This window comes from Elaeis guineensis, chromosome 3 (assembly GCF_000442705.2).
Source record: "Elaeis guineensis isolate ETL-2024a chromosome 3, EG11, whole genome shotgun sequence".
In the NCBI taxonomy this organism is placed as follows: Eukaryota; Viridiplantae; Streptophyta; class Magnoliopsida; order Arecales; family Arecaceae; genus Elaeis; species Elaeis guineensis.
In genome coordinates this window covers 105758910-105773482 of record NC_025995.2, presented here as the reverse complement: position 1 = coordinate 105773482, position 14573 = coordinate 105758910, and the positions used below count along the sequence as shown (strand labels likewise).

General features: G+C 34.6%; 1 non-coding gene across 1 annotated transcript; it reads left to right on the top strand.

Moving 5' to 3' along the window:
- Positions 1–3142: 3142 nt before the first annotated feature.
- On the top strand, positions 3143–3248 carry LOC114914043 (small nucleolar RNA R71). Its single transcript, XR_003800476.1, has one exon. It is a non-coding gene; the product is annotated as a small nucleolar RNA R71 (small nucleolar RNA).
- The last annotated feature ends 11325 nt before the right edge of the window (positions 3249–14573 follow it).

The following is a 14573-nucleotide window of genomic DNA, read 5'->3' as shown; positions in this document are numbered from 1 at the left end:
AGAGCGTTACACATGATTTCAAATGGGAAGGACCAATCAGGAGGTTTTATTATGGGTGCTGTTATCAGAGCTGTTCGTAACATGTAGAAGGCTTGTAGATATTCTTCATTAAAGACAAATGATGTATCTTTGGCCAGCAGATTGCACAAGAGTCTCGATATTTTGCTAAAATTTTTAATGAAGCGTCTGTAAAATCCAGCGTGACCTAAGAAAGATCGTATTTGTCGAATCGAAGTGGGGGGATGGTAGTTTTGAGATAATCTCAATTTTCATTTTATCTACCTCAATCTTTCGTTCGAAAATAATATGTCTCAATACGATTCCTTTCCGAACCAAAAAATGGCTCTTTTTCTAACTTAAAATCAAATTTATCTCCATGTAGTGCTTAAGGACTTTGGAGAGGTTATGAAGATAAACCTCAAAAGTGGTTCCAAATACAGAAAAATCATCTATAAATACTTCGAGATATTTATCCATCATATCTGAAAAAATGGTCAAAATATACCATTAAAATGTAGCGGATGCATTGTAGAGTCTGAATGACATACGTCGAAAAGCGAAAGTACCGTAAGGACAAGTGAATGTGGTCTTCTCTTGGTCATCCAAAAATACAAGTATCTGATTGTACCTCGAATAACCATCTAGAAAACAAAAAAAATATTGATCTGCTAGTCGTTTTAGGATTTGATCGACAAAGGATAATGAAAAATGATCCTTTCTAGTAACGACATTGAGTTTCCTATAGTCAATGTACACTCGCCAACCAGATGGTGTGCGAATGGGAAGCAATTCACCTTCTTCATTCTTCACTACAGTAATACCTGCTTTTTTAGGTACTACTTGAGTAGGACTGACCCATTTACTATCGGATATGGGGTAGATGATTCCAGTATCTAACCATTTTACCACCTCTTTCTTCACTACTTCCTGCATATTTGGATTCAGTCTCCTTTGCATGTTTCGATGGGGTTTGGCATCTACCTCCCAATGAATATAGTACATACAGATGGAGGAGTCAATTCTTTTTAGATCGACAATGGACCAGTCGATAGCCTCTTTATTTTTCTTCAGAACACCAATCAATTATGCTTCTTGATCCGGGGTCAAGTCTGATGCAATGATCACCAGAAGGATGTCATTAGGTCCTAGAAATGTATACTTGAGTGTGGTCAGAAGTGACTTTAATTTTAGTACAGGTGGTGATTCTAATGATGGGGCTGTGGGTGTATTGGCTAATGCAGGCAATGGCTCAGACTTGATTATCCAATGGGGAGTAGTTTCATCACTTGATGTATCAACTAAAATGTTTACTTCTTCACTACCTCCCTCCATATCACAGTCGTCTACTCCAAAGTACGTCAAATGGGTGTCTCAAAAATTATGTGCAAAAATCATTGATGCTGCTTCCTCTATAATATTCTCGAATGTATCTATCTCGAAGCAACTATCCATTGATGGTCCCTGAGATGCACTAAACACATTTAATCTCAGTTTCTTATTCTCAAATGATACGTCCATGACTCCTGTTCTACAATTGATGCATGCATTTACTGTAGCTAGGAAGGATCTGCCTAAGATAATGAGAATTTGTCTTGGATTGCCACTCAGTTTCATGTCAAAGACTAAAAAATCAACTAAAAAATAGAACTCATCTACCTTAACCAAAATATCCTCGATCATCCCACGTGGTGCCTTAATTGATTTATCAGCTAACTGTAGAGTGACCGATGTGGGTTTCAATTCTTCGAATCCAAAAAGTTCATAAATCGAGCTAGATAAAAGATTCACACTCGCCCCTAGATCTAGGAGAGCTTGTTTGATGTGAAGGTCTTCTATAATGCAAGAAATGGTAGGGGTACCTGGATCTTTAAGCTTTGGAGGGGTAGTGTGTTGGAATACAGAGCAAGCTTGTTCGATAAGGCATACTTTCTTCAGAAGTTGTGATCGAGATTTACATTTCTGGATGTACAATTCTTTCAAAAATTTTGCGTAAGCTGGGACCTACTTGATTGCATCTAGAAGGGGGAGATTAATTTGGACTTGCTTAAATAATTCCAACATCTCATCAAGTCTTCCTCCTTTCTTATCCACAAGAGTGGGGGCTTTTAGGGCACTCGAAAATAGGACTTTAGGCAAGTAAAGTGATTCCGGTGCAATTGGTCCATTTTCTACTTTTGTGTCCTTCTTGCTCTTAGGTGATTTGGGCTTAGTCAGAGGTCTAGGGTCGGTCTTATTGATTTTACTCGTGTGTTTAATGATCTTCCCACTTTTGAGAGTCATGATTGATTTAGCATGTTCAGAAAAGGTATCTGGAGTATTGGAGCTCTCAACTATGAATTATCCTCTCGGATTGCTCTCAGATTGGCTAGGTAATTTTTCTCCTTCTCTCCTACTGACTGCGATTGCTAGTTGACCTATTTGGGTCTCTAGCTTAGCAATGGATTGCGTGTGGGAGTTAAGGGTCTGGGTGTTGACTTCTAATCGTTCAAGCACTTTTAGAACTTTATCCTCAAAAGCTGAGCTGTGACCAGTGATAGATGGTTGAGGAGTATTTTGAAACTGATGGTATGATCCATGCCTATATGTCGGGTCCTGATAATTTGATCTAGGTACAGCAGAGCCAACCACTGGCTGTGATCTCTAAAAAAATTTGGGTGGTTTCTCCGGTCGGGATTATAAGTATTCGAATATGGATAATTTTCTGATCTACGAGCTTGTTGGGCTTAAGCTTGCTGGACCTGCTCATGCACAAATTCAAGAAATTGAGGTGTGGTTGGACATTCACTAACAAAATGAGTCGGACTTGCATACAATGCACAAACGTCTTGCACTGGATTAGGTAGAATCGAAGAGTATCTGATATTCAGAGACGGTCTAATTTTTGAGACAACTCATCTACCTTACTGTGGATATCCATAATATTTTCAATTTGATAAATTCCACCTCTTTCTGTTGAGACATAGATTGTTCTCTAGAGGTGGCAGACATGTGATGTAGGAAGTTTTTACTAAGTGATTCAAAGAGCTGTCAAGTCTCGTCCTCACTTCTTAGCATAAATGTTCCACCACACGATGCATCGATCATTTGTCGGTGTTTTTTCGATAGACCATCATAGAAATACCGAATAAGTTGCCATTTGGGGACAGTGTAGTGGGGGCATTTACGAATAAGATCTCTTAACCTTTTCCATGTCTCATGAAAAAGTTCACCATCCAATTGAAAAAAACTAGTAATGGCTTTTCTAATTTGATTCATTTTTTTAATTGAAAAATATTTCTTGAAGAATTCTCTCTGAAGATGGTCTCAAGTTGAAATGATTATGGAATCTAGGGAGTTTAATCAATGCTTGGCTTTGTCCTTAAGTGAAAAAAGGAACAGTTTCAACCTGAGGGCATCATCGGAGAAGTTTTAAATTTTTACTGTGGAGCATATCTCAAGAAATTCATCCAAATATTTATACGGATCCTCATTCGTTAGTCCATAGAATGATGGAAGCATTTGAATAATGTTGGACTTGATTTCATATTGTGCCGCCTCCACAGGAGGAGGTTAGATACATGACGAGTAAATGTAAGATGAGGGAGTAAAATACTCTCTCAATTATCATGGTGGGTCAGTCTCTTGTTTTGGATCCATGGTTTTGATTTGGTTTGTTCGAATCATTTTTTCTAACTCTAGATCTAATGAGTGTAAAGCAGATTGTAATGATCGACGTCCTAGCATGCACCCAAAAGATCTCATCGAGTTTTAATTTCAACAAGTTTTTTTTTTTTGAAAGAGAAGAGGAGAGTAGGAGGAGGAAAAAGAATTCTAAAAAAGAGAACCTAAGGAGTTCTAATGCTAAGAAGATAGAGAAGAATTAATTAGATTTAATATTTTTAGTCAACAATCAAATGGTTCAATCAATCCTATCTATGGGTTATCCTAGATCTAGACAGCTCCTAACTGTCAAGGTCACCTTCAAGCACTCCAAGTAGCAGACTAGCCGCTCAACAGGCCAGGTAAGTGTAAGGTTGGTCGGGGTCTCTCTGTTGCTTTCTTTAGACACCAACTGTGTTGGACAGGTTAACGAACGGAATCAATTAATAAACCATCTTCCTTCAGGACGTAATTTCTGAACCACTTTTCTAGACACCAGTTAAACTGACTAACCTGAATCTGATCTAACTTTTAGGATTCCTTGTCCTACTAAGCTCGAAGATCCTTAAGGGTCAACGTCTAATCGATTTTAAATTAGAAGTTTAGGTCAATATAATTGTAAGATGGTGATTTATGGGCCAAAGAAGGGTGATAAAATTCTCACCTTATGTTGATTAGGGTTTTGCCCTTAAGATTTTTTTTTTATGAAAATATGCAATGCAAAAGAAAAAGATATCCAAACATGTTAAGTGGATTTTAAAATTTAATTGATTTATTTATATTAGTCAAGTGTTATGTATTATCATTGTATTCCTTTTATATTATGTTATCCTTTAGCAAGAAGAAATAAAAAATAAGTTTTTAAATTAGGTTAATTAGATATTAGAAGATCAAGTGAATCTAACTAAATGAAAAGTAAATCATACTAAGATTAAAAGGCAAGTAGGTATTCTACAAATAAAGCAATAAATTAAATCTACTTTTAGGGTAATAAATTATTCTAAACTATAGAAAGTAGTAAATCACTAGGAATAATAGGCAATAATAAATAAGATAACTACTTAACTATGCAAATAAGGTAATCTCACAGTTAAGAATAAAGGTAACTACGTAATCCAAATAAAAGGCAAAGAATCTAATCTACTTATGAAGTAGAAAGTCACTAATTACATAAAATAGTAAATTATTTTAATTTATAGAAAGCAGTAAATTGCTAGGTTATAGGAAGTAAAAAATATTTCTATGCATGTAAATAAAGAAATCTAAATATAAAATAGTAAATCTACCATATACGAAAAGTAATATGAGGCAAAAATTTAAAAAAAAAATACATAAAAGGCAATCAAGCAATCTAAAGTAAGAAATAAAAATTTAGAAAGTAGTAAAATATTTTTTTTTATTTTATAGATTTTTTTTTTGATTTTAATTTTTTTTTTTCAAAACAATCGTGCAAAAATTTTCGACAACGACGTCAAAATTTGATGCATGTCGTAGCACATCAAAATTAATCCTACTCACTACTATATAGATAGGGTGAGTCGGAATCGTATCCGTAGGGATCTTAGTTGATTATTTTAAAAATATAAAAAAATAATAAATTATAAAAAAAATTAAAAAAGAAGCATGAAAAATAAAATTACTTTTCATTAATCTAATAAAAAAGCATACATAAAGAAAAGAAATAAAATTACGATACAAGACAACTAAACCAAGTTGATCTTCTTGCTGCATCCGATGGTGGATGTGTCTCCTTGAATCCTTTATCTTTTTCCGTGCAGACAACGACAGGATGGCTAGAAGGCTTGGTACAGAAACTTCAAGAAAGAAAAATTGATGAAAGCGGATATGTAACAGAGAAAGGATAGTGGCACTAGGATTAGAACCTCTCCTAGATTTGATGGGATGTGAAAAAAAGATCTATGGAAGAATATATTGTGCTAGGGTTAGTACCTTCCCTAGACTTATGAAGAAGAGGAAGAGAGAAAGAGAGAAGCTTGAAGAGAACTTAGGCGTTGGCTTGATTGAAAAAGAGGGAGACCTTGGGATTCTATTTATAGAGTGAGGAGGCTAGGGTTTCATGAAAAGAGATATGGGAGTGTGAAAAAGGATCCTTGAATCTTCATATTGATTCTCCTTCGTTGATCAATAAGTCATGTTCATACTTAGTTCCATTTATCTTTTAATCTGAGCCTTTGATTGGAGAGGTTGCTTCTTAACCCTTGATCTTTAAGTTGCATTCACACTGAAATAAGAGCTGATTGCTTGGTTCACTCAAATTTAAATCAATTTGAGTCCGAATTGAATCGTATAAATCCAAACTCTCAATTACCTATAAAATAGACTAGATAGCATTAAATTCTTAATAAAATAATATTAATGATTACAATATTTAGTACCTCTAGCATCCTAAATTAAGTATTCATCACGCCGCCATCCATTCGGGTGTAGAGGATCGCTGGGATGATGATAGCACCTGAGACGTCGTCGACACCGCACTGGTTGGTGGTGGATCAACGATCATGACGTCGTCATCAAGATGACCGCTAGAGTGCTCCATAGGCAAAGGAGCTTCAGCTAATAGTGGGACCTTCGGAGCTGACAATGCAATGATAGGATCAGCATGAGCCTCAAAAACATCAATCGAAGGAGCATTGGGTCGAGTCTTTTTCAAACCCCGAGATGGACCCACATCGGTAGCTGGCATCTTCCTTATGGCATTCTGTCGAATCTCATCCACCGATGACCGCATACTTGTAGATAAAAAGTGAGAATAACTTAGCCATAAATTATTGTAGTGAAAAATAAAAAATTGAAGTTAAGTACTATGCTATATCTACGGAAGGTGCCGAACTAAGTTCGACATTGTACAGGTTTGCTCCATCAATGGCTCCCATTATGGAGGGATTCCATGTCTTTCAAATGCTGAAAGTCTTCTCGGTTGGCAATATCAACTTTGTTATTCTCGTTAGGACTCACCCTTGGTTCCCCCCAAGAAGAAGGAAAGCCCCAGGTCAAAGAAGAAATTTAAAAAAAAAATGATTTTTCTATCCATGGATGGAAGAAGGGAGCCCGGATATAAAATGCTGACCCTGCCTCGGGCCAAAAAACCACTAACCCCTGACCTTATTGTGTGGATGAAGTACGAAGAAAGCTCGAAAAAGAGACATTTTAGGATTAGTTCAAAGTAGATGACATAGCAGAGCAAAACTGATAATGATCCGAATGGAATTCGGAGCGAGTTGGGTAGGACAGATCCTATAATAGTCAAAAATATTTCAAACAAAATTCAAAATCGAAAAATGAAGATCAGTCTAAAGGTTCTCTACATAAATAGCTACTTGGCCAGAGGAAGGGCAGTTCACCCAATCATCCAGATCGGACGCATGAAGCCGAAATTACTCTATAATATGATATCATTTCTGGAGCTAAAGAACTCTGAATTCGATCATAGAAGAAGCTTCCACGGTCGGACTTGGAAGGGAGTCATTAATCGGACTAACCGATCGACTATCCCAAGGGGGTTCGAGACTAGAGACCTGACTTACAGGTCTATCCTCATCATCCCTAACCTTATCCTTACCCTTCCTACTACTAGCCATTAACAATAGCAGAGAAAATTGAAATAGAAGCGAAGAAGGGAAGGAGAAAATGAAGGCCAACTTGGAAGCAAAAAGAAACCTTGAAGATCCCGAAAATATAGAGAAGAAGAAGGTGATCCCCTTTAATAAAGCTTTCGATACTCACGAGAGAATTTTCAGATTCTTAGAGTTGTAGAAGATCCAAATGAAGGAAGAAAGTGACCGTTATATAGAATCCACCAACGATCGAGGTAAATTCGTTCAAATCAAGATTCTCTTGGATCTTAACACATGGCAGTGTCGGGACCGATCATCATCTGGACCTTTCGATACCCACCGTCTGATCAAGACCCATCGACACGATCCACGTGAATCGTAAAGAACTAATAATTGTCGGACACATGGCGACATCCGACAAATCAAAATCAAATGAATTGAATCGTCCCACTGCCCGACCGACTGCAACATTAAATAACTATCCTTTTGATTTGATATCCTAATGATGATTGCATGATCTTCGAAACAATAAAATGGCTGGAGATTTTTTTTTTTTGAGAGAATCATTAATGTCTGCAACCGAAACGATCGTAGAATCAGAGCTCGAAGTCATGACAAAAGATACTCTGACTCCCATCGTCCAATATGTCAGGTCACCTTGGACTTAAGAGTGGAGGACAACTGTTGGGATAATCAAAACTACTTCCCCTGATTTGAGATCGATCCTCCAATTTCGTGTCGGTAATGGATGTTGGACCAAAAGGTCCAACCAATCATCAAAACAAGACCGCAATGGGAGTTACCGATTTGACTGTAGCATCTACAGGATTCATCATCCTGATATTCTATCGACATTACAGAACATGAAGAATGACCGACTATCTATCGATAAGCCGACTGTCTATTGATAATTTTCGATCATCTTTCCAGACGGTGACCAGTCCAAACAACCCGATACACTGTACTACCAATGACCCTTCGATATAAAAAAAAAAAGAGAAGCTGATGGCCAGTTGGTATATCAAAATCATCGATCAACAACTGCATACCACGATCATTATTGGGCATAAACTGCCTACTAACTCCATGATTATGGCCCAATAATAGGAGTTAACTATCCTTTAGTGCTATAATAAGCGTGACCCCACGTGCTGAACTGCTAGACACGAATAACCTATAAAGGAGAGGTAAGAGAACAGCAATGGTAAGGACAATCTCTGAGCTGAAACTCTCCCAAATTCTACTCTCAATTACATGTTCACCATTCCATTGACTTAGGCATCGGAGGGTCTCCGCTGATCAAATTTCGATCAGTAGACTTATTTTGCAAGTAGCTCTCCATCGGAGTTAGGTGCCTACAGGGATTGGTCACAATAATAGTTAATGTTGATGCAATGTATGACCCGTAGAGATAGACAAATATCACATGGATGTTGGACAATGTCCTCTGAGTGAGAGTTACCTTATAAAGAAGAAGTAATTGGTAGATTTTTATTTCTTATCTATTTTTTGATATATATATTTTTATATTATTTTTTGATTACGTTGGATGCATTCATACTAGAATTATATGATCCTTCTGATTTATTAAAAGAAAAAAAAACCTCCAAGCATGCACATCTAGATATTATCAAGATTGATTATTTTGGTGTTCTCTTGTGAGTTATGATTAATAGGGTTAGAGTGTGGACACAATGCACGTACTTTTATTTTGAATTAATAATACTGAAAAGAAATATTTGAACAGGATGCAGGGCATGTTCATATTTTGTTTTATTTTATTAAAATTAAAAAAAAAAAGATTCGTCAACAGAAAAAAAGATGATAAATATTAGAGGAAGGACATGATCCTTTGGCTTTATAGCTAAAAGACACAATGATCTAGGCAACATGATTTCCTAGTTTTATGGGATGGGAAAAATATAAGACAAAATTCAGGACTCACTGAAGAATGAAGATAGGAGAAATGTAATCCATAAATTGGTATTATATAGTATAACACAAATATATCCCTTGTTTACCAACACAAATAATAATAATAATAATAATAATAATAATAATAATAATAATAATAATAATAATAATTTTATATCATCTGTGCGATACAAATGAGTGTAATGAATAATAAAGGAACATATACTAAATTCATGAAAGGAAAGGTCATAAAATCAGGACATATATAGCCATTACCTTCCTAGGAAATTGGGATATTGGGATATTTTTTTAGTCAGATATACCCAATAATTAATGTTTTTAAATCAACTCAGAGGGATCTTTGGAAACCAATAAAAGTCACCAAATATTAGTTTTATGTTAAAACATGAAAAAAGTATGATTCAAGTAGAATCTATCTGATACATCTCATAATTGACTATAGCTGACATAGGAGATCAATCGATGAAAATTTGCCATGTGGTCGACCAAAAAAGTACGCATAGAGTCATTCAATTGTCAAACTTATCTCCAACTGATGACAACTTGGTCCACGATTGCATGTAGTTTCCTTATAGCCAAAAAAATTCGACTATGATGCCCAAGCGAGATACGTGCCAAAGTGGCTAACACCACATGCCTAATTTGCTTAATGTCAAATTTTGCCCTAATCTATATAAAGCATGCTTTAGAGAACCCTTAGGTAAACTCTCTCAACTCCATTCATGAGGATTCATACAGACATGTATTTAGTCTCACATTAACTATGTATTGGATAAATTTTGGATACTTATATATAAGAATGACAGTGGGGCAGATTTGTCCAGATATCCGACCTGTCCCAAATCCTAATAGGATCCGTTTAGCTTATCCTAATGGAATTTGAGATGGATTTGAAATTTAAAACTAAAATCCATTCAGATTTGGAATGTGTTTGGGATTTGTCCTGGTACCCGCTATCCAAACCTATTTCTATATAAATACTAGTAGGTTAGGGCTTTTAAAGACCTAGCCAATGTCTAAGCTTCTCTATCAACTACTCCAAGCCTCCCATCCAATTGAGACTCTTGAGAATGGCAAAAAAACAGATGGAAACTTGGGGAAAACAAAAGAAATGTCAAGGAAAACAATGAAGAAAATGAAGAAAATCGAAAGGTAAGACCTTCTCCCACATGGATTGACCATTTTTTTTTCATTCCGATCTCTTTCTTCGGAGATCTATGGGAGAGGAGAGCACTTGAGGGAGATGGGAGGGGTTTCTTAGGTTCCCATTGGGCTTTTTCTTTGGAGTTGTGGCGGTGTGAGTTAGTTCATTTAGGTTTTAAGAGCTTAATCTTGGTAGAAGCATGATATTTTGTGTGATTTGGAGAATTTTTGGTCGAAAGTCTCCAATCTTCCACCCCATTGAAACTCTTGGGGATAGAAAAAATAGAGGAAAAATCGGGGGTAAACATAGGAAAATCCATGAAAAAGGAAAAAAAATAAAAGCTAAGAACTTTTCTTATATAGATTGGTATTTTTTTTTCTTTTCACTTTTTTTTTCTTTTTCATTTCATCCTCTGTTTTGAAGATCTATGGGGAAGGAGAGATCCCAAGGGAGGTCAGAGGGGTTTTAGATTCTGGTTGTGGCGGTATGAGTTGGTCCCTTGGGTTTTTGAGAGCTTAATCTTGGTACAAGTATGATATTTAGTTGGGCAGGTTCGAATGGGATGGGTTCGGGATTTCTGGTTAATATCATAATCAAGTTTGGAACGGGTTCGGGTTGTAGGATTTTAAATGAGTTCGGATATGGGTAGGACAAATTTTGTGGGTACCCTATCTGTTGCCATCCTTATTTATATAGATTTAAAAAATCTAAATAATATCTTTTAGCTAGCATTTTAAGTGAGGTTCTAGATTATTGTTAATGATATCGAAGTGGGTCTGATCTATGACTCGTATGGATTAAAAAATACTGCAACATGGATCCATTAAGGTCGACCACGAGCCAATGATGGTGCTTGCAATTATATTTGAATGGATTTGACCCTTAGTCTGATGAGGACGTCAAACTTGAAAAAGGAGAGAATGAAAGAATCCATCTGAATATAAACTAAGTAGATTTTGGATGCTTATATAGGACAAAAAAACCCCAAATAATACATGTGGCTTGCCTTTTGAGCGAGGTTCCGAGTTGTTGTACCATTACCATGCTACCATTATGCCGTCTTTAGATCTTTGCTATTCTCTGAGATCAACACCTAACTTGGGCTAGCTTTAGAAGATCCTCCATCAAACATTCTATGAGAAGTGGTCTTCTATATTTTTGTCATTTTAGGTCGGCTCCAGCATAGGAGCCTCCTTCCAAGTGCAACCATTGACGTCAAACTTTTCTACCTTAACTTGGAGACTAGCAATAGGCTTGAGCAGACCTCATTGATTTGAACGAGCAACCTGCCGCTCACTTACAGCCACCTAGCTAGCTCGATTTTGAGGTCTGGCTAGTTCTCAATGATAACACTATCCTTCTTTTTCCTTGATAAAAAGGAGCGTAGCTCCATCACCTTCAATGGGATAACTAATTAGAGGAAGCAACACAAGTCTTGATGAAGTGTTCTAGCCTTTTTTTGAAAAAATGATTATTTTGTTTTCCCTTCCATATGCCCCAATGGGTTGCTAACATATATTGATCTTATGCTAACTCTCTCTGTTTGGTACGAACGATGGATCAAAGGAAGGATGAATGGAGGAGAAAGGATGGATGAGAGAGAGGATGTATGAAAGATCCATCCATCTTTTTATATATTTGGTAAAACATAAATGATGGATAGAAATGATCCTAACCTCTATTTGGCATAAGAGGAACGAAAAGAGAGATGGATAATATTTATATAATATTTTTACTAAATTATTCTTTGATAAAAATATTATTATTATCAATTTATAATATTTATTTATACCAAAAAAAATAAACAACATATAAATTTATAATCATTATAATCTATAATTATATAAATATTTAATTTAATTTAATAAATAATTTAATAAATTAATTATATAAATAACTAATTAATTTAAATAGTTAGTTAATATTATATAAATAGTTAATTAAAAATAGTAAATAAAAATAGATAAATAGAAGATAATTTTAGTTATTTAATTATAATTATCAAAATTATGTTCTAAAATTAAAATAATTAGTAATAAAATTTAATAGTATATGATTAATAGTATATATAAGAATATATATAAATAATATGAATAAAAAAATAAAAAAATATTATAGTTCTAGTAAAAATTAATGAAGGATAATTTTATCAATATAAAAATTCACTCATTAATACTTTCAAGATTTGGAGGTTTAAGATCTTTAGAGGATTAGATATATATAGTCTTATCCCTTATAGGAAAAAATTGTTTTCATGTTTGGAAGCAATGACACATCTAGATTATAATGGAACAATCTTATACAACTATTGCAACATAATAATACCAAACCAATTATTTTAAATAAATGGAGTTAAATGAAATATAAGAAGTTGTAAGCACAACCAAGGCATCAAAAAGAAAAAGATCATGAAACTCCCTGGGGACAACCATAGCATCACATGGGAATTGCCATGGTTAGCTACATGATTTTTCTCTGTTTTCTTTGATAGAAAAAGGATCCAAGCTTAAAATATAAAAGAAAGTTTTACAGGCTTAAACCTACAACAGAGCTAAATATATTAGAGTTAGCTAGGGTGATAAATTGATCCGACCCGCTAGATATCCAATATAACTCGATCTAAATGAGATGGATTTTATCCAATCTGATTAAAATCCAAAATGGATATAGGTTTTATAAAAAAATATCTGAACTAGATTTGAATTGGATATGGATAATAGCATATATCCTGCTCCGACCCAACACACGCACATGCATGCGCGCGCACACAGATATGTGTGTGTGTGCATGCGTGTGCGTGAGCACACGTGTGCATGCATGTGTCCCATTTAACGTCTTATATCTAGACACCCAGTCCTAATTTCTGATTTCCTCTCATCACTGCTCTCCCTATCACCACTCTTTCTCCACTCTCTCTCACGCTTTGGTTGAGAGTTTGGGGAAGAAAAGAAAAGAAAAAAAAATACTAGTAAGGAGAAAAAAAAATAAAAAAAGTATATTTTTTCTTTTTGATTGGAAGTTTAAAGAAAGAAAAGAAAATTATTTCTTTCCTTCTTCATTGGAAGCAAAGAAGAAAGGAAAAGAAAGGAAATGTTACAATTTTTTTTACTATTATACCCTTGAAAAAATTCAATAAATCTAAAAAAAGAATTAAGAAAAGATCTTATTTTTTTAATTTTTCCATCTTTTCTTTTGTTTTCATTGATTTTTTTCTATCCATAGGAGTTCAATCAGATGGGAGACTTAGGAGGGAGACTTGAAATAAGCCTTAGAATTGAAATATAATATTAGTTTAGATCTTCATTATTAAAGGGGTAAGATAAAAATTATAAAAGATTCACTAACTTTCAATTCTTTTTCCTCCAATTCCACTTGATTTGGAGGAGAAAAAAAATTACAGATTTTAGAGGATTTGTATTCCATCCATTTCTCCCTTTTTCTTTCTTTTTTTTCATAAAAAAACACCCAACTAAGAGAAAGTTAATACTTTTTCTTCTATTCTTTTCTTTTCTCTCATATTCTTTCCTCCCAACCAAGGCGTCACTTCTGCCAAGCCCCCAACAGCTAACAGTCGATGACCCCACTGCTTTTCATCAAGGTAGGGATGACAATGGATAGGGTTTGGATCGGATATTATACTATCCATCTTCAAATCTGAACTTAATACCCTATACCCAAACCCTACCCGATACCCGATCGAGTAAGAAAAGAGATATCCATTCTCATATCCAATGGGTTCAGAGATACCCACGGATAATCTATTTCTCCATACCCAACCCATACTCACCTCATACCTATCCCATATCTAAAAAAAATAAACAATCAAAATAATTTTATACATATTATCAATCAAAATAAAATTATCATTTCAATATAGAATATAATTTATAAGTTCAGATTTATAGAAATCAAACATAAAAATAGAATTACAATTCAACATAGAATATATAAATAATCAAAATAATTTTATACATATTATCAACCAAAATAGAATTACTAAAATAGAATTATAAATATATATATTCGGGTATGAATTTGGGTATCATCCATATTCATAGGTTCGGACACTACAAGAAAAGAAAGTTTTTGTGATGAATTTATTTACAATAAAAATATTTTCATTGTCGATAAGAATACTTATGATGAAAAATTATTTTCATTGCTAATAAAAAAATATTTATGATAAAAATTATTTTTCATCATAAACAGCTCCGTATTTATGATGAAAAAAAAATTCATCGTAAATACCTATTATTTATGATGTAAATAATTATCATAAA